Source organism: Lepus europaeus, unplaced genomic scaffold, assembly GCF_033115175.1.
Source record: "Lepus europaeus isolate LE1 unplaced genomic scaffold, mLepTim1.pri SCAFFOLD_29, whole genome shotgun sequence".
In the NCBI taxonomy this organism is placed as follows: domain Eukaryota; kingdom Metazoa; phylum Chordata; class Mammalia; order Lagomorpha; family Leporidae; genus Lepus; species Lepus europaeus.
The window spans coordinates 3,558,576-3,578,499 of record NW_026909167.1 but is presented as its reverse complement, the minus strand read 5'-3'; the positions used below and the strand labels follow the sequence as shown (position 1 = coordinate 3,578,499).

Genomic DNA, 19,924 nt, shown 5'->3' with positions numbered 1-19,924 from the left:
AAATGGAGGTGAAATAAAGACCTTTCAAAACAACAGAAATTGAAAGAATGTGTCAGTGCTCATCCAGCTTTACAAATCATACTTAAGATGTGCTTCATATAAAAACAGAAAGAGAGTCAGCATCATCAAAGAATGTGAAGGCAGAAAATATAGTAAACCTATAATGAAAATACAAAACAAACTAGGAATATTTATAGGAAAATGCCAGAAGTTGATAATTACTGATAGTAATCTTGAGTGTAAATTGCCTTAGTTCTACCAATAAAACATGCAGACTAAAATGTTTGGAAGAAGGTCCTGACTACTGGATTTGATTTGACTTAGCCCCTGCCATTACCACAATTTGGACATTTAGCCAGGTAATGGGAGAGCTCTCTCCCTGTCTCTCTCTCTGTGTGTCTGTAGCTCTGCCTCTAAAATAAATAATCTTAAAAAAATGGACTGCTTGCCAATGTCCCTAAGAACTTGCAAACTCATCACGTAGACAGCATTTAATTCCAAAATATAATTCACCATAACCACATACACATAATCATATTGGAATGTGCTTTGTGTGAGGTTTGACAATGAAGTCCTTTTTTAAAAAAAATGAGATTTCTCATCTGAGAGTGCATTGTAAGTTAATGACATTCTGTTCCTTAAAATGTTATTTGTGGGAAAAAGTCATCTTTAGAGGTGGAGAGGAAGTAACCTTCTGTTACAGCTTAAATTGTGTTTTCCCAAAGTTTCATAATTTGAAGTCCCAACACCAGGACCTCAGAATGTGGCCTTATTTGAAATAAATACTTTGCAGAAGTAATCACGACAAAACAGGGCCATCAGGAGAGTATTATGAACCAGAATGACTGGCATCTTTGTAAAAAGTAAAAGTCTGGATGCAGGCACACACATAGGGAGAAAGCCATATGAAAGTGAAGGCAAGCCCAAAGCTGCCAGGGAGATGCGAATCCAGTTCACCACCCCAGCTTTCAGAGGAACTTGCCCTGCTGATACCTCCATCTCAGATGTCAAAGCTCCACAACTCTAAGATATTAATTTCTGTGTTTTTTTTTATTCTTAGATTTTTCTGTCTCTCTGCCTTTCTTTTTTATTAAGCCACTCAGTGTATGGAATTTTTTTGAGATCCCTATCAAATATATCAAAACTATACTCTAAGTTTGGACTGAATAGTAGCTTTCGGCTAACTTGTGTATTGACTTATCTTTTCCAATTGCTCCCATGAAACGTTAGGCTGCCCTTGAGAAACAAATATTCAGAAACACACTTTGTCATACAGAAGGACTGTTAAAGACACTATTTTCACACAAATAGTAAGTATCTGACAAAATTTTATTTAATGCATTATGAAAGTAACAATGAGAGTCAAAAAAAGCAATTCATCATGTATATAAGAAACTGGGTTTTATTATAGGAAAGAAATGTCTAACTACTAACTTAGATATAAAAGTAATTTACTTTCTGCAGGTTAATAATATCTTAATGAACTTCTAACCTTCAAGGAATATAGTGCCAGCATCTCCACCAACTTGGCATAAATAATCAAACACATAGAGACAAAATTTACAATATACAAGAGAATCAATCATCAAATAACAAGCTTCAGTTTTCACCAGAGCAACCTAATTAGAACACGCTTTAATAAAATAATGTCTAAATGTCAAACAACCATTTTTTCTTATTTAGAATTTGGGATAGTTTTATTCCCTCTACTCATGATGCAACTATGAATTACAATTCTCTCTGTGTGTGAGTGTGTGATGAATATCCTAGAAAATCTCTTAAAATAAGTTATTTTACTCTCTAAAGAGTTACAAGAGTGGCCAGTACTGTGGCACAGCAGGTTAATCTGCCATGTGCAGGGCAGGCATCCCATATGGACACTGATTTGAGTCCTAGCTACTCTACTTCTGATCTAGCTCCCTTCTAATACTCCTAGGAAAGCAGCAGAAGATGGACCAAGTTATTGAGCCCCTGCACTCATGTGGGATATCCAAAAGAAGCTCCTGGCTTCTGCCTGACCCAGCCCTGGCCATCACAGACATTTGAGGAGTATCTCACAGATGGAGAATCAATCTTTCTCCTTGTTGCCCTCTCTCTCTCAACTTTGAATTTCAAATAATTAATTAAATATATAAATAAATAACAATACAAATTTATTTGGCAGCTAGTAAGAGTTTGAGATTCTTTTAACCTTCTTCCCTTGGATGAGAAAGAAGTAATTTTCAACAGACATATTGGAAAAGACTTGCTGGAGAGGAAAGCATATCAGCAAATGAGAAGCTGAGCTGCAGCCATGAGAGAAGCTTAATTTGAACTCACAAAAAGATCTGAGGTTGCAGTGCCCCTTCAGAAAAAGTCCAGTTTCAGATAAAGAGAAGACTTTTCCATTTTTAGGCATAGTATCCACTCAGAAGAACAGGGTCATGGGTGATATGGAGATGATATCTAGGAGAGAATTCAGAAGACGACCACCAAGAGCTAACATTACTGTCAGGTGGCAAAATAAGGACAGTCGATTGATCCTGATGAAGGCATGTGGACCCCAAGCCACAGCACCACTCACCAGAGTATTATCACAGCAAACTTATTAAATCATATCATGGGCATTTTACAGGTTATGACAACTAATCTTAAAAACTTTAAAGTTAAGTAATTTAGATAAGTCACAGGGCTAATTGGTAATAAGGCCAACATTGGAGCTCTTATATCAGTCTCCAAAGTTTCCATTATTATTCATGCCCTCTTAAAGGAGAAGGAGAGACGACAAGAAAGGCCATACACAGGGGATAGAGAAGAATCTACAACATGGTACTGAAATTTCCCATTGCTGTGGATCTATGATATTACCATAACCCTGACAAGGACAGTTCAATTGCAAATGTGAGGCCTCATGATGCATCTTCCTCTTGTATAACATTCAGAAGGAAGGGATCCATGTAGTGTTACAGGTGTATGCTAGGTAGTAGCTGGAGGGCAGCTAGGTACTGTCAACACAGACAATAACCAATGGTAGACTACTGAGTGATCCCTTAGACTTCATGTGTGTCTCTCCCTGGATGCTCACTTCTGAAGTCTTTTACTGCAGACAGGAAGAGCAGCAGAGCACAGTGGGATTGGTTTGGGGGATGAGTGAGATTAGGGAAAAACTGGACTCTGGCACTTTTTGCCTTGTTCCTGTGCAATTAGAGGCACATCTTCTTTTTTATTTATTTTTATTTTTATTTTTTTATTTTTGACAGGCAGAGTGGACAGTGAGAGAGAGACAGAGAGAAAGGTCTTCCTTTTGCCATTGGTTCACCCTCCAATGGCCGCCGCGGTAGGCGCGCTGCGGCCGGCGCACCGCGCTGATCCAATGGCAGGAGCCAGGTGCTTCTCCTGGTCTCCCATGGGGTGCAGGGCCCAAGGACTTGGGCCATCCTCCACTGCACTCCCTAGCCACAGCAGAGAGCTGGCCTGGAAGAGGGGCAACCGGGACAGGATCAGTGCCCCGACCGGGACTAGAACCCGGTGTGCCGGCGCCGCAAGGCGGAGGATTAGCCTAGTGAGCCACGACGCCGGCCTAGAGGCACATCTTCTGGGGTGCTGGTCCAGCAAGTGATGCCACAGTTGCAAGTGGCTACTCATTATTTTGTGACGACATTTGAAACAGGGGCAAATTGGACATCCACATGCCAAAAATTGAAAGATAACATTATTATATTACACCAGGCAAGAATTTCAACTTAAAGGGTAAGCTTACATACAAGACCTGAGAATTTAAAACTCCTTAAAAATGGGAGCAAATTCATTGACACAAATCGCAACAATGATTGTTTAGATGTGACACTAAAAGCACAGGTGACAAAAGCAAAAGTTAAGACTACAAAAACGTAACGAAAAAGCATTCTGCATACTAAAGGTAAAACTGAAAAGTTAACCCAAAGAATAGAAGAAAATAATGGGAAACCCCAGTCTGACTAAGGGAGCAATACAATGAACACAGACAACTCAAAAACACATATTGCAATAAAAAATGCACAAAGGATTGATTAGTTTTTCCACTGAACATAAACAAGTAGCTAACAGGTAACTAAAAAGGGGCTCAACACTGTTATTCAAGACTACGATGCTAATTACAATGGTTATTAACTCACATATGTTAAAATGACTATTATGCAAAAATAAAAAGATAAATTAGACCAGATGTGGAAAAAGGGGAATATATAAATCATTGGTGGGACTAAAACTTGGTATATCCAATACAAAAACACTGTGTAGGACTTCAAACAAATTAATTATAGAACATATGAAAAACCTACTACTGCATTTGTTTCCAAAGGAAATCAGTATCTCCAAGAGATACCTGTATCACTATATTCATTATCTACAAATACAAGATATGGAAATCACCATTCATCAACAGATGAATGAAGAAAGTGTGACATACACAGAAACACACACACACACACACACAGGAATCATATGCAATCTTAAAAAGGAAATTCTACTATTTTGTCAAAACATGGATCCAAAAATAGGAATAGCTCATTAGGCTATTGGGAATAAGGCCTTAAAAGATAATTGCCATACAATCTCAACTGTATATGGAACCTAAAAAAATCACAATCACAGAAAAGAACAGTGGTTGTCAGGGGATCAGAGCAAAGGAAATGGGAAAACATTTGCAATTATGAGATAAATTAATTCAAGATTTTAAACACAGTATTTAAAATATTCAACACAGTATTTAAAATAATACTCTATTACATACTCACAACTTGCTAATGTCTTATGTATTCTTTAAAAATGTAACAATGTAAGGTGATGGATATGTTACCTTGTCCTAAGCATTTCATAATGATTCCTGTATATGTACAAGAGGATTACAAAAGTTTATAAAAAATGGGATTAAAAGATAATTTCAATTTTCCATAACTTTTGAAAATCCCCTCACCTATAAAACATCAGGTTTCATATCTTGAATATACACACATTCTGTCAATTATACTCCAACAATATTGAAAAATTAAAATAAGCAAAAAGAAATAGGCTCTTAAATGAAAATATAAATTCAAAATAACAGTAAACTAGGCATATCTTCAGGATTGGAAAGGATTTCTTGGAACAAAATTTTTCAAACACATAAATTTAAGTGGCCAAAATTTCTATTTTGAAAGTGTTAATAGAGACGACAGCCTGTCAAGGGAGCCTGTAAGTGCTAAGATGATAGCCAAGTGTCAAATTACAGGCCCTCCTGCCTCTCTAATACCTGGATAAAAACCCAGAGTCAAACACTTCTCTTTTTATCTTATCTAACCTGTGTTACTACGTTACTGGAAACAGAAAACAGAGACCCCTCTAGAAACAGCTAAGCAAAGAGGTCAGCATCCTGGACAAGACCCTGATGCATACATATTTAGAAAATGTTTAGAATATTTAGAATCAAGTCCTCACAGGGAAGAAAGGAGGAACCGAGGGCCGCATTAGGACAGCTGCAGGCCCGCATGAACCCCATACACAGAACCCACAGCTTCCCTAGTGACAGCTCAGGCCCCACTGCACACCTGGGGAGACGCGGAGCTGCCGCTACACAGCTGCCTAGGGACGGCTCCAGGGATGCGAAGTCGCTGCAAGCAGGGAAGGCCCAGGGTGTTGGGGGTCTCCGGCGCCAGTCTCCCCCAACCCGGGGTCAGAGGGGACCAAGGAAAGTGCTGTACCTGCGGCAGTGTGGTGCCCACAGATCCCAGAGATGACCTCTGGGCGGCCCACGTCCTCCTGGCCCTTCAGCAGCTCCAGCGGCTCCGCTTCCCCCCGGACACCGGGCCCACACACTCACCGTGTCGTGGTGGTCAGCTTCCTAGGTGTCCAGCGTCGCTGCCCTCCAGCCCTCCGCCGTCAGTGAAGGTGGAAAGCGGCGGATTCTGATTGGCTTGGGAGCCTCATGGCAGCGGCGCCGTCTCCTAGGACCTGGCGCACCCGCAGAACTGTAGGACAGAGGACTATGACGTCAAGACTCCTGGATGTCGCCATCCCTGATTGGACAGTTTGCATGACACGTCACAAACGACGCAGCCAATCAGCATCCTCCATAGCTGGGACGCCCTAAGCTCAGGTTGTGTGGATGGAAACAGCAGGCATGGAGGCCTGGGTCAGGTGGGAAACTGCTCCTCCTGGGCCCTCCTCCCTGCTGCAGGAGGGCCTCTCAGCTCCCTGCTGCCCTCTGCTGGTGTCGCCCTGTGTCCCCCTGTCCTCCCGGGTGGATTCTTTCCTGAGCTTGCGGTAACCTGCTTCAGGTGAGCTAGAATTTTATCTGTTGGCTTATGGGCCTTTTTTTTTTTTTTTAAGGCTTTATTTATTTGAAAGGCAGAGTGACAGATTGGGGTAGTGTGGGGGAAGAGTAGGTGATTTTTCACCCACTGGTTTACTCTCTCTGTGTTCTCTTCTTTTTTTTTTAATTTTTATTTAATGAATATAAATTTCCAGTGTACAGCTTATGGATTACAATGGCTTCCCCCTCCCATAACTTCCCTCCCACCCGCAACCCTCCCCTCTCCCGCTCCCTCTCCCCTTCCATTTGCATCAAGATTCATTTTCAATTCTCTTTACATACAGAAGATCAATTTAGTATAAAGATTTCAACAGTTTGCACCCACATGGAAACACAAAGTGAAACATACTGTTTGAGTACTAGTTATAGCATTAAATCAAAATGTACAGCACATTAAGGACAGAGATCCCACATGAGGAGCAAGTGCACAGTGGCTCCTGTTGTTGACCCAACAAATTGACACTCTAGTTTATGGCACCAGTAACCATCCTAGGCTCTCGTCATGAGTTGCCAAGGCTATGGAAGCCTTCCAAGTTTGCCGACTCTGATCATATTTAGACAAGGTCATAAAAGACAGAGTGAAGATAGTAACCAATGATCCTAAGAGTGGCATTTACCAGGTTTGAACAATTATACAGCATTAAGTGGGGAAGAGGACCATCAGTACACACAGGTTGGGAGTAGAGCCATTGGTGGTAGAGTAGAGGTTATGATTACAAAGGAATGAGGCCCAAGTACGCTAGACAGGGTCTAGAACAAAGGACAGAGTCATTATTAGAGGAGCTAAGAAAGGTGCTGTCTAAGCTACAATTAAGTTTTCTGATTGAGAGGCAAATAGAACCTGATAGAAGGGGCTTGATAATAATCTGCTGGGCTTTAGGCCTTGTAAATTCAGAGGCCCAGACCTATCTATCTCTTCACGTGGGGTACATCCAAAGGGAGGTGTGAACCTCCTAGGGGAAGGCACTCTGTTGACTTTCATTACTTGGCTGGCCTGGGAGGAGAGCTGGCCAGGTAAAGGCAGGTGGCATCTCCAACAAAAAATTTACGGTTCTGCCTGCAATGTTGCTGACCCTACTTGACCATACCCTCAGCTACAGTGGTCACTTTGGAAGTTGGGCTGAGTGAAGGGCTTTTCAGCTTAGAGCCAATAAGATCTGTGGCTCTGACCTGGGCATCCTTTGACTCCAGGGCAGGTCCATTTCCAGTGATCCAACTCTTGGCAGAGCTGCCAGGGCTCATCACAAGCTGACTTCTGCTGAAGCCCAGGCTTACCACATTGAAAGCCACTGCAGTGGACTGGCCTGTTGGGTCTTCTTGAGGGCAGATCACTGTATAGATCAGCCATTAATAGGCCTGCCACCCATTGCTTCTGATGCCGAGCTTTCTTTTCCTCCTGGTTTGTGTTAAAGCAGACCAGAGGATGCAAGTCAAGGGAGTGCCCAAGTCCCATCTCTAATCTTCGGTGGCCTGAACTACAAGTCTATAGTCACAGGCATGTTCTGTAGTAGTTTTTCTAAGGTAGACAATGCCCATGAGGAAAATTATGTTCTCACTTTAAAACTTTCTTTCCCTTTTGTCTGAAAGGGAGGTTTTTCCTACTTACTGTATACTTCGCTGATGGTGAAGTGAATCTAGCTATGAGATTATTATTTAAGTTCTTATTTTGGCTATGCTATTACAGAAAAATGTTAGCCATCTCTTTCATAAGATCTAAAGATTAAATTGTGCGTCCTACAGATTCCTTTATAATAGAATTAGTTTCCTACCTTGAAGAGAATAGAGAAATGAAAGAACAAGTTGGGCTTAGAATAGAGAAATGAGGGAGCAAGTCCTAGATCACTTGCTGACAATAGCAATATTACATGAATACTTAGCAAACCGTTTCAACCGTTAGATAACAACTTAAGAAAACATTTACCAGAAGGTCCAATGCCTTCTATAAATTTTAAGAATCATGTATTTGAAAACACCTCTTAAATATCTAACATGGTGTAGTTTGTTTAACCAGTAAACTTCAGCACAACCATCTAAAATGTTTTTAGTTTCTTTCTACCAACACGTTTAAATCATATGATACACAGATTCAGGTTACTCAAATTAAAATGTATCTTTGATTGATTTTAGCAGCTTAAATTTATGGACAATCTTATCTATAAGCCATTTAAAATAAAACTTAATAAAATTTCCCCATGTGGACATACAATATGTACACACATATAACATAGCATAGTAGACCAATATAGCAATTTTAATAATAGCTTTTAAAATCTTTAACTCTTTTTGTAGATTGCCAATTGATTTGAATTGCTTTTTCTTTTTAGTAACCTCAGTTAACCATACTTTCTCTCAGTTGGTACTGTGAATACATTATTGGCTTCATCTGTTTACAGAGCCATCCCAAAGTACTGAATACAATAGAAGTGGCTGGAAAAAGTCCATAGGAACCTATAGGAGGACAGCTAAACACAGAACCAACAACGCTTTAGTTTTATGAGCAGCACATCATATATAACTATGGATGACAAAAGACTTTAAGTCGCCATGTTTAAAATTATAAACTCATCAACCAACAAGATGCACTTGCTTACTTCACAGTATTTTTGAAAGCACCTGTAGGATTTTACAAGTATTTAACCCTTTAGGCCTCTGGGGCTTTCTCATTAAGATAACTATCATGTCTAGTAACACAAGATCATTAGACTTTTAATTCTCAAACATTTGTATTAATAGCATTTTCCATTATAGAAACTTAAAGTCTGGTACCACATCACATCTTGACAGTCCTTCTAATATAATCCAAATAGCCTGCTTAGTTGGTGTCTCTATAAGATGAGAGACATAGGTCCTTCGATTTTTTCAGTTGGGCCCAAACTGGAAAAACCAAAGTCCAGGATTTACTGGAAATTTTAGAGACCAGATTGTTTGAAACGTTAATTTTTTGAATGCCTGTCAAGAATGCCAAGAAGGCTCAAAATCCAAACTATCTGGTTGAAATAAGATTCCTTAAAATCATGACATAACATTGACCAAATTTGATCATTGTTACAAGGTGATTATTCAAATCTTTGAAAATAAGCACATATTTAAATAACCCATAGCTCTTAATCAAAATGCAGCTGTTTTTGAACAATTAGAATTTAACAGACATCAAGAGAACATAATAGATTACTTTAACACATTGCTTTAACAGAGCATCAGAGTTTAATTCTATGTCAAAGAGAAATTGAGCTTCCTGTGATCTTTTGCTGTGAGGTTTCCTTCCTTTACCTTCTTTCATATTGGTGACCATGTTTCTGTGTTTCTGTGTGTAACACATCTTTAAGCATCTTTTGCAGGGCAGGATGAGTGGCAACAAATTCTTTCAGTTTCTGTTTGCTATGAAAAGTCTTAATTTCACCTTCATTCACAAATGAGAGCTTTGCAGGATACAGTATTCTGGGCTGGCAGTTTTTCTCTCTTAGTACCTGGGCTATGTCTCGCCATTCCCTTCTAGCTTGTAGGGTTTCTGATGAGAAGTCTGCTGTGAGTTAATTGGAGATCCTCTGAGAGTAATCTGGCATTTCTCTCTTGTACATTTTAGGATCTTTTCTTTATGTTTCACTGTGGTGAGTTTGATTACAACATGTCGTGGTGAGGATCTCTTTTGGTCATGTTTATTAGGGGTTCTATGAGCTTCCTGTACTAAGATGCCTCTGTCCTTCTCCAAACCTGGGAGATTTTCTGCTAGTATCTCACTGAAAATGCCTTCTAATCCTTTCTCCCTCTCCATGCCTTCAGGAACTACTAGAACCCGAATGTTGGGTTTTTTAATAGTATCCTGTAGATTCCCGACAATATTTTTTAGATTTCTAATTTCTTCTTCTTTTCTTTGGTTTGCCTGTTTCCTTTCCTGTTCTCTGTCTTCTAAGTCTGATATTCTCTCTTCTGCTTCACCCATTCTGTTTTTAAGGCTCTCTAATGTGTTTGTCATTTGATCTATTGAACTCTTCATTTCATTATGATTTCTCATCACTATCACAGTTTCTTGTTCCACTAGTTGTTTCATTTCATTTTGATTCTTCCTTAATATTTCATTTTCACGGGAGATATTTTCTATTTTGTCCATTAAGGATTTCAGTAGTTCAAGAATTTGTTTTTGAGAACTTCTTAATGTTCTTATCAATTTTTTGAGATCTGCTTCTTGCATTTCTTCGATCTCATTATCTTCATAATATTGAATTGGGGTGTCTTTTTCATTTGGGGGCGTCATCGTGTCTTCCTTGTTCTTGCTAGCTTGGTTTTTGCGTTTGTTGTTTGGCATGTTGGAGATATTTGGTTTCTTCACTGTGGTGTTTTTTCTTGTTACACTATGGCTCTATATTAAGTGGACTGTCTGCTTTCAGTGGAGCCTTAGAGGCTTGAGATGAGTGTGGACTGAGAGCTGTGTTTGGTTTCTCAGGGTTGAGGGTGTGTCAAAGATGACACTCCCAGGTTAGGTGTGGTAAATCTCTCTTTCTTTTTTTGATTCAAAAGGGAAGTAATTCCGCACAGCTGAACAGAATTGGAGGTAGTTAGCAGGCAAATGATATACCCACAGGAGCCAGAGATTTGAAGCTCTTTCCCAAGGACCACACAGGGAATCTCTGCTGCCCTCAGTGTGGGCTCCAATTCTCCTGCAGTCTCCCACTGGGTTGCCAAGTTAGATCCTAATCTCCTGTTGTTTCACCCCTCCCCCCAAAGTCAGGTGTTTCTGCTCAGCTCAGGGCCGGTGCAGACCTGAGATCTCCCTGCTTATGATGTATGTCCAAAATGGCGCCTGCTCTGTCTTGCTTGCCTTTGAGAGGTGAGCGGAGAGAGAGAAACTTGTGTCCATATCGGTCACTTTTTTTTTCCTCTCTCTCTTCTAGTTAGCCTGGTGAATTTTTCCCCACGGAGTTTCAAGCCTCGTTCCCTCTAGTCTCCTCTTTCCGCTTGCCTGCTGGTGTCTCGGGCTATTGAGGTTTGGCTCACCTCACGTTCCAGCGCTTGTGTGTTGAGTCTGCCGCTGGTGTCCCGAACTTGGGCTCCCATGCTCTCCACACAGGTACACTGTGAATCACTAGTTCCGGAAGAGTTTCTTCTGCTGTTTCATCCCCTACTCTTCCTTGACCCTGCAGTATCTCCACTTATATTAAACTGTCTCTCCCCCAGACTAATAGTGTGCTCCCTGCCTATTCCGCCATCTTGCTGCTCTCCTCGGCTTATGGGCCTTTCTTTCCCCTTGTATTTTTGCTCGTTTTTCTGTTTGGTCGTTTGTGTTACTTTTTAAATATTGATTTAAAATGCTTAAATGTATAATATTTAATCCTTTTTTTTCCTTTTGTTCTGTCAATATCTGTTTTCTACGCTTCCTGTTGATCTTTCCTATTTTCTATTTGTTTCTTGCTGGTGCTTGGTGATCTATTGGATTTTATATATTATTCTTTCCAGCAATCTGGTAAATTCATTTAGCAGTTGTATTTGTTTTTAGATTTTATGGACAATCTATATAAATAACTCCAATATATTGACCATATATTGCTTAGAAATTGATCTTTACTTTGTCATTCTTTTTTTTCTCTTTTTCCTCCACTACTTTTCTGATAAGAAGTTGGAGATAATGGAGGAAGCCTGTTCTAGGTTTACTTCCAGGAAAAAAGGTTTCAATGATCCTGTATTAATTGTGTTGTTTGTTACAGGATCCTTTTAAACAATCTCGATCAGAATAAGGAAACTGTTGCTTTTACTATACTGCTATAAGGTTTTTTTTACTAGATGTTGAATTATTAAAATTACTTTCAATATTTAAATGATCATGCAATTTTCTTAAATTTATCAACTATCTGGAAAATTTACAAGGCTTGTTTACCAACGTTAACAGCTCTTGAAATTTTTATTATATCTCACTTGTTATTAATTATGTTTTCATATCTTATTTCCTTTATTAACCTAATGTTTACTAAGAATATATATGTATCTGTTTATGAAAGGGATACTTAATTTGTATTTCAACTTCTGGTCAACTTGCAGCCTCATCAATGTTTTGCTGGCTTTCCAAAAGAAATTTTAAAATAATCTCTGCTTATTTCCACTATGAATATGTGTGGGAAACATAGGTGTGTTTCTTTCTTTCTTAAATATTTGGAATATTTTATAATTCTAGATTTGACATTTTTCTTCTATAACTTTTTAATTGGTTGGTTGCTAGTTTTCAAATTGTGGTTCAACTTGTTTGTTTTAAGTAGGAGTTTTCGATTTTATGTTATATTTGTGTTCTTGGGAATTTGGTTTTCAATATATAATGAATTTTGACTTCTAGTCAAATTTTACACCTAAGACTATCACACATTACTTATAGCATTCTGACAAGGATATATTATCTATAAAGAATTATTTTAATTCTTGAAATTTGATATTAATGTTACTTGTCCATTGTATTTATAATTACTTTTACTTGCATGTTAATTTTGTTACCCTTTAAAAAAACCAAAAAGTGCCACCCCCACTGTGAAGGTTCAGTCCTCACCAGGCAGGATGTGTGCTTTGATGAGCCTGATGAAAGCGACCTTTCAAAAACCCTACTCTGAATATCTGAGACATTTTGTGTTTTACACAAACTAAATAAAAAGGTAGAGTGGCACTGATGATGCAGCTCTTAAATATGATTATGATGTGACAAAATAGTAAAATGTCTGTGCTGAGTGCCATCTAGGAGGCAATAAAAGTGTAGGTGATTACAACAATATAAAGCAACAGAAATAAAAGACAAGTTGGAAAATACCTATCAACATATAAATGGTGATTGTGGGAGCATTGTGTGTTTAAGCTTTTCTAATGATTGTTGTCTAAAACCTTAGAGAAATTTTAAATTTTTAAACATAATTTAAAAGGAATTTTTTCACTGGATTGCATAAATAACAAGTATTTTGGAACTGTTACAAAACCAACAATAAATCTCAAAAAGCTCAAAGGATAAAAAGTGAACATGAGGGGCCGGCATTGTTTTGTAGTGGGTAAAACTGCCACTTGCAGTGCCGGCATCCCATATGGGCATGATTTTGAGTCCCAGGAGCTCCACTTCCAATCCAGCTCCCTGTTAATGCACCCGGGAAACTAGTAGAAGATGGCCCAAGTCCTTGGGGCCCTGCACCTGTGTGGGAGACCTGGAAGAAGCTCCTGGCTCCTGGCTTTGAATTGGTCCAGCTCCTGCTGTTGCGATCATTTGGGGAGTGAACCAGCAATTGGAAGACTTCTCTCTCTCTCTATGCTTCTGCCTCTCTGCAACTCTGCCTTTCAAATAAATAAACAAAAAAAGTGAACATGAAAGACCCAACCTTAACAAACATTGGGAAATCACAGATATTCTAAGTACAGATTTGCTGGCACCCTGTGATGCTTATGTGATGAAGACCACTGTTGCCCTGAAGAGGTGCACTGGACTGGGCAGGTTCTTCTGGGATAGGATATGTGGCAAGAACTTGGATGAGGACAGGAGAGTTGGGAAAGGCATTCATGCTAAGGGCAAATATCAAGATAAAGGAAGAGAGTTGGGGAAGCATGCTTGTTTAATTACAGAATGGTTATTTAGAAAGTGGGCTCAAAAATAGATGCACGTACCCCAGAATTGATATACAACAACCCATTATATTAGAAGAACTAATTGGAATTTCTGAGTTTTTTTAATTAAAGGTATAAGTGTAACCTTTTGTGTATGCTTCTAAGGAAAAATGTCTGTCTTTTATGCATGTATGAATATACTATACACATGTATGAGCTGTATATAGCAAAGCAAGTCCTTACTGACAAGAGTGTTTAATCTTCTTCACTTGGTATTGGGGAAGCAGCTTCAACTCTCCCTGACAATTTCTTTGTCTATTTAGCCTTAACATGGTTTGCCTTTTTTAATTTTCAAAGTTGTTTTTTGTTTATTTACCTGAGAGGGAGAGAGAGAGGAAGAAGAGAAGGCAGAAAGGGAGAGGGAGAGAGAGAAGAGATAAAGGAGACAAAAGACAGAGCTCTCCTATGCCCTGGTTCATTTTCAAAATAGGTGGAACAGCCAGGAATGGGCTGATCCAAAGCTAGGAGCCAGGAATTCCATCTGTTTCTCCAGTGTAGGTGGCCATGACCCAAGTATTTGTGCCATCAACTGCTGTGTCCCAGGATTTGTGTCCAAAGAAAGCTGCAGTGAGGAGATCAAGCTGGGAATGGAATTAAGGCACTCTGATATAGGATGCAGCTGTCTTAATAGGCATTTTAACCACTAGAGTAAATACCTGTCCCTGCTTTTTTAAGGTAACAGTCATGGTAATTAGACTTCATGCCTATGTGGAATGTTTAGAAGCTTTCGAGTCAGCTTAGGGCAATTCTAGACATGGTAGATTTTGTTTCATGTCTAGCAACATAAGGAGATGATCCTCTTACTTGGTCTCCTTTTTTCAAACTTGTGTGAAACAAGGATGATAAATCAGCCAGGAGAAAGTCACTGCCAAGGCTGAATTGTGCCCCCTAGCCTTAAGTTCTGTGTTGAAATTATAACCTGTAAGTACTCTACTATTTCATAGGCAGGTCACTTGTTATCAGTTAGGGTGAGGTTATACTTGAGCAGGGTGAGTCACAATCCGATATGGATGACATCTTTATGAAATGGATTTGCAGGCAGACATAGGCAGTCAGAATGCAATGTGCACATGAAGGCAGAGATCAGGGAGGATGTCTACAAACCAAGGATACCATAGATTGCCAGTAAACCACCTGGCACTAGGAGAGAGGCCTGGGGCATATTGCCCTCCACAGTTCTCAGAAACAGCCAGCCCGGCTGAGCATGATCTCAGACCTGCAGACTCAAGATCTGGGGGACAATGCATGTGTCTTGTAAGAAGCCATCCAGAGTAATGTGCTTTGTGATGGCAGCCCTGGAAAACCAACAGGCATAAAGACATTCTTGCCATTTTCTCAAATGCAATCTGGCAACTCAGAGGAGCAAATCATATAGTACCATGAAGAAGCAAGAAACTCAACTCATGTTTCCCAACCAATTATACATAATCTCTGCTGCTGCTTGTGGAGAGTCAGTACTTGAACCTAGACACTCTGGTGTGGCATGTGGACATCTCAATCAGTATCTTAACCACTATACCAAATGCCAGCCCTCTGAAGTTTTTGAAGTACCTACATATTTTTGTCATCCTGCACAAGATTATGTTTCTTCAGGGATAGCTGAGGCCCTGGCTATGGTCATCTTTCATCTCCACATTAAGCCCAATAACTGAACCACAAAACACTAAGAAATGTTGAATAAATGATGGAGTGAATGAATGGATAAGTATGTTTATGTTCCCTCTCCTTCTGGAAACTGCATCTCCATTTGGCCTAAGGGACATCATCTCCCACCCTCATAGTCTCTATAGTAAAATGTGGCTGGTTCCCCCAGCCAAGGGTGGGGCACAGGGCCTGAGTCTGAGCCTATCACTGCATTCTACACTCTTTCCAGAGTGGCTGATTTCTGTAATTGTGTAATAAGGGCTATTGGCATTTCAAGAAATGGGGAGGGATGTGATAGCATCCTGTTTGAGCTAACAAGAAGAATGAATCTTTCCTGATTAACTGAGTGTGGCAGTGGGGTAGGTCTGACAGTGTTGGGGGCTGCCCTTATCCCAAGATTCCTTAGGCAATGCAAGGTCAAGATATAGATCCCATATTTGATTTTGAGATCTGGATCATGCTGCTTCTACAGCTAGGTCCATACATGGACTTCAGAGTTGTGAGCCAACAGTTTCCTTTTCCTTTTTGACAAATTTGCCTTAAGTTTTCTTTTCCTCCCTCTTTGAAACAATTCTAAAATACACATGATGAAATTTATCATTTTAGCCATTTTTAAATATGCACTTTAGTGGCTTTAACTACACTCATACTGTTGCACAGCCATCACATTTACCCATCTCTAGAACATGTTTCCTCATACAATTAAAATTCAGCATTCAATGAACATTAACTCTCCATTGCTCTCTCTGCACCCCTGTCTCTGGTGACTTCTCCCCACCCCATGCTGCTTTCTGTCTTTATGAACTTGACTACTTTAGGGATCTCATAGAAGAGGAGTTACATCATATCTGTCCTTCTGTGACCATCCTATTTCACTTAGCATGACTTTAAGTTCACTCATGATGAAGCAAGTGTCAGAAATTCCCTCTTAACACTGATAAATATTCAGTTTTATCGATTGACCACATCTTGTCTGTTCACACAGCTATTTCTGGGAAATTAGGTTGCTTCTACCTTTGATTAATGTGAATAATGCTTCTGTGCACATAAATGTATACATCTTTTTTTTTAAGTCCTTGCTTTCCATTCATTTTACTATATGAGGATACTTCAAGTTACTTGTTGAGAAGCTGAATTAAAAGATGTTTATTTTGGTGCAAAAATTTTGAAATCCATGCAAACTCTTTTTTGCCATTTTAAATTTGTTTACTTTAATGTTGTTTTTGATTATCAAAGAAATTATTTAATTATGCTTCTTTGAATGAAGTCAAACATATTTTATGAACTTTGATGTTCTTTCATTCTCATGGATTTCAAAATTTTCCATGAAAATGAACTTAAATTTTAATTCCATTTCCCATGAACTTTTGGAAATATCCATGTATCCAGTATGTTGAATAATATGGTAATTTTATTTTTAATTTCTTTGGTGAACTGTTATATATTTTTTTTAATTCTCACCAGTTATGCACAATAATTGGATTCTCTGTTACAACTAAAATAGTTCTCCTTGATGCAGAACACCCACCCCTGTCTCATCACAGCTGTTACTCCCTGAGAAATATCCTCTATGGTCTATTAAAACATTCCACCCAACTGTATATAAACACACATAAATATTAAGGTTTTCCTAGAAGGGCTGGTGCTTCAATCTCTCCTAAGTTTTTAGCAATGATAGGAGGCTGTGGTAGTATCACATTTTGTTCTTTATCAGCAGTCCTATTGCCTTTTAATCTTTCTGATAATCATAGTAACTAGCCTGTAACATCTCATGGGTATCTCCTTGGAAAGAATTCCAAATGGATCATCTGCTTTGGTCATTATAAATCTCTGAAAGGCCCAAACACTGATAACCATTCCATTGACACCGTCAGAAGTCCAGTCCCTTATTTCTGAAGGATCAGAGGGAGAAGGGGTGGAAATGTTGTCTGCACCTATAGGGGGAGGGTCTGGACACCTCATACTCTGACACCCTTAAGCAGGCCTGAGCTCCCTCTGGGTAAAGTACCCATAGTGACAAATAGAAGGTATCAGATGTGTGTTAGTGTCCATCAATTTCCACGCAAGCTCTGTCTCTCTGATAATCTGCATGTGCACAGAACTGAGAGGGCCAAAAACCAAAACTCCTGGAAGGTATGCACAAGAGGTTCATTGTGAACAAGATTAGAACACACATGGGCAGTAGCCATCATCATGGGAAGAAACAAATTTTTCAGAGTAGAAAATAATTTGGATCTTTAAAAAGAAGTTAATGTTAAATCATTAATTGTGAGAAACTGCATTAAGATTCAAAGGATAGGTAATAATTTCATTTTTTTCCATTTTCCTTGTCTCTGATCTCTTGGTCTCATAAAACACACCTGCTGCTCATATACTGAGGTGAGATGGGAGCAGGTGGAATGGAGGATAAGGAATGTGATCCTTATCAGCCATCTATTCTTTCCCATGGCCACAGTGCTAATGATGCTGGTATCCCTTCCTCTGGATCTGATCACTTCTCAGGCAGCAGCCTTCTCTGGCCCTGCTAAACTCTGTAGCTCCACTGTGATTTAGTTTTTGTTTGTTTGCATTTATGCTACTATGGCACAAGTTTTTCTCTGAGGGTTTGGGACAGCCTGTGACAAGATTGACTGTCCTAACCAGGAGAAGAACTATGTCTCAGGGTTACTTTATGTGTATAAATATGTAGAACAAAGAAACGGGGGTAGGTTGTGATGTGGTCAAAAAGATCAATGAACTCAGTTCTCTCCTACTTTGTGGTGAGAGTGTTCAGTTGTTCATGAGGACATTATGGAATGAATAGAAGTTACTTTTCATACTAGCAGGACCCTAATGGGTATCTCACATGTTCACTCTTTGTTTTTGGTCGTATTGATAATCAATGGTAATATTTGGGACCCAACTTCACTGAAGGCACTGGGTCAGCCATTCACATGCACCACCTAATTGACAGTCACCAGTCCCAGGAGGTAAGGACTTGAATAACACCCATTTTCCAGATGAAGAAATGGAGGCCCAGGGAGGTGAAGAAATCTGCCTAATTCACTGTCAAGTTCCCCAGTGGGGACCTGAACCTGGGCCTTCCAAGTCTTTATCTGTGAGCTACTGTGTGAAGACACAGAAGATAATTATATCAACTGTATGCCCATACCCCTAATACCATCACAACTTTTAGCTGCTAGCCAGCTCACCAGACTAAGTCCTATGCCTATAGGAGTGGAAAGGAAGACACAGAGTTTGCAAGGGGAGGGGCGAAAAATTTGGATTTTTGCAGCATCAGACAGGAAGGACACGGGATAATCTCCAGAAAGGATTTGATGGGAAAATAATTTGCATGTGTGCCTCAGGAAATGTCCAGGATGGAGAAGACACACATAAGTGAAGGTGCTGGAAGATCACTGCTGGATTTAAAGCAGAGAAATTTCTTAATATTTTAGGTAGGTCAGGGCCCAGTTTGCTAGTGAAAAGACACCTGATGAGATCATGATCAGCCATAGGCCTGGGATAACTAGGGAGTGAACCAGCAGATGGGAGATTTCTCTGTGTCTTCTCTCTCTAGCTTTGGTTTTCAAATAAATCAATAAATCTTTTTTAAAAAACAGACTGTAAAGAAAATTTCTAGGTGTGGTGCTGGGGCTAAGGCATAATGGGCTAAGCCTTCACCCACAGCAGGTACCAGGTAAGGTCCAAGCTGCTTCTCTTCCAATCCATATCCCTGCTTATGACCTGGGAAAGAATAAGATGGCCTGAATCTTTGGGCCCCTGCACCCATGCGGGAGACCTGGAACAAGCTCCTGGCTCCTGTCTTCAGAATAGCTCAACTCTGGCCTTTGCAGCCATCTGGGGAGTGAAACAGCAAAAGGAATAATGTTCTCTCTCTCTCTCTCTGTAACTCTACCAAATAAATAATAAATAAATAAAACTTTAGAAAAAGAAAATTTCTGGAAATTAAATGAAGGAATTATGTCATGGAATATTTATGTCATGGATATAAAATATTAATTATCAGTGCCATAAAATCCAGAGAAGAATATCCTGCAAAGGAGAAAGACCATTATCCCTGGATTATTCTGAGATGTGATAAACATGAAAGTCTCTAGGACCAATTGCAGAATTTAGATAAGAGTTGATGACCTAATAATGAAAATCCAGGTAGCCACAACCTCCTTGGGTTTGAATTGGAGTAAAGGAATTTACTCATGATACACATGGGTCATTGCAATAAATTCAAAGAAAAAATGAAAAATAAAATATAGGTATATATTATTATATATTGTTCAGTGATAATTCTGAGTAGAAATGAATAATTAGGTAGGGCAGTAATAGATATACAAGCAGACATAATAAGCATTTATA

At 39.4% G+C, this 19,924-nt stretch overlaps 1 long non-coding RNA gene across 1 annotated transcript in view; it reads right to left on the bottom strand.

The window, feature by feature from the left end:
* LOC133754848 (uncharacterized) overlaps positions 1-5,914 on the bottom strand; it is a 45,736-nt gene extending 39,822 nt beyond the window's left edge. The window contains exon 1 of the long non-coding RNA XR_009865308.1: positions 5,816-5,914. This is a non-coding gene — a long non-coding RNA (uncharacterized LOC133754848). The remainder of the gene's footprint in view (positions 1-5,815) is intronic.
* Positions 5,915-19,924: the final 14,010 nt, after the last annotated feature.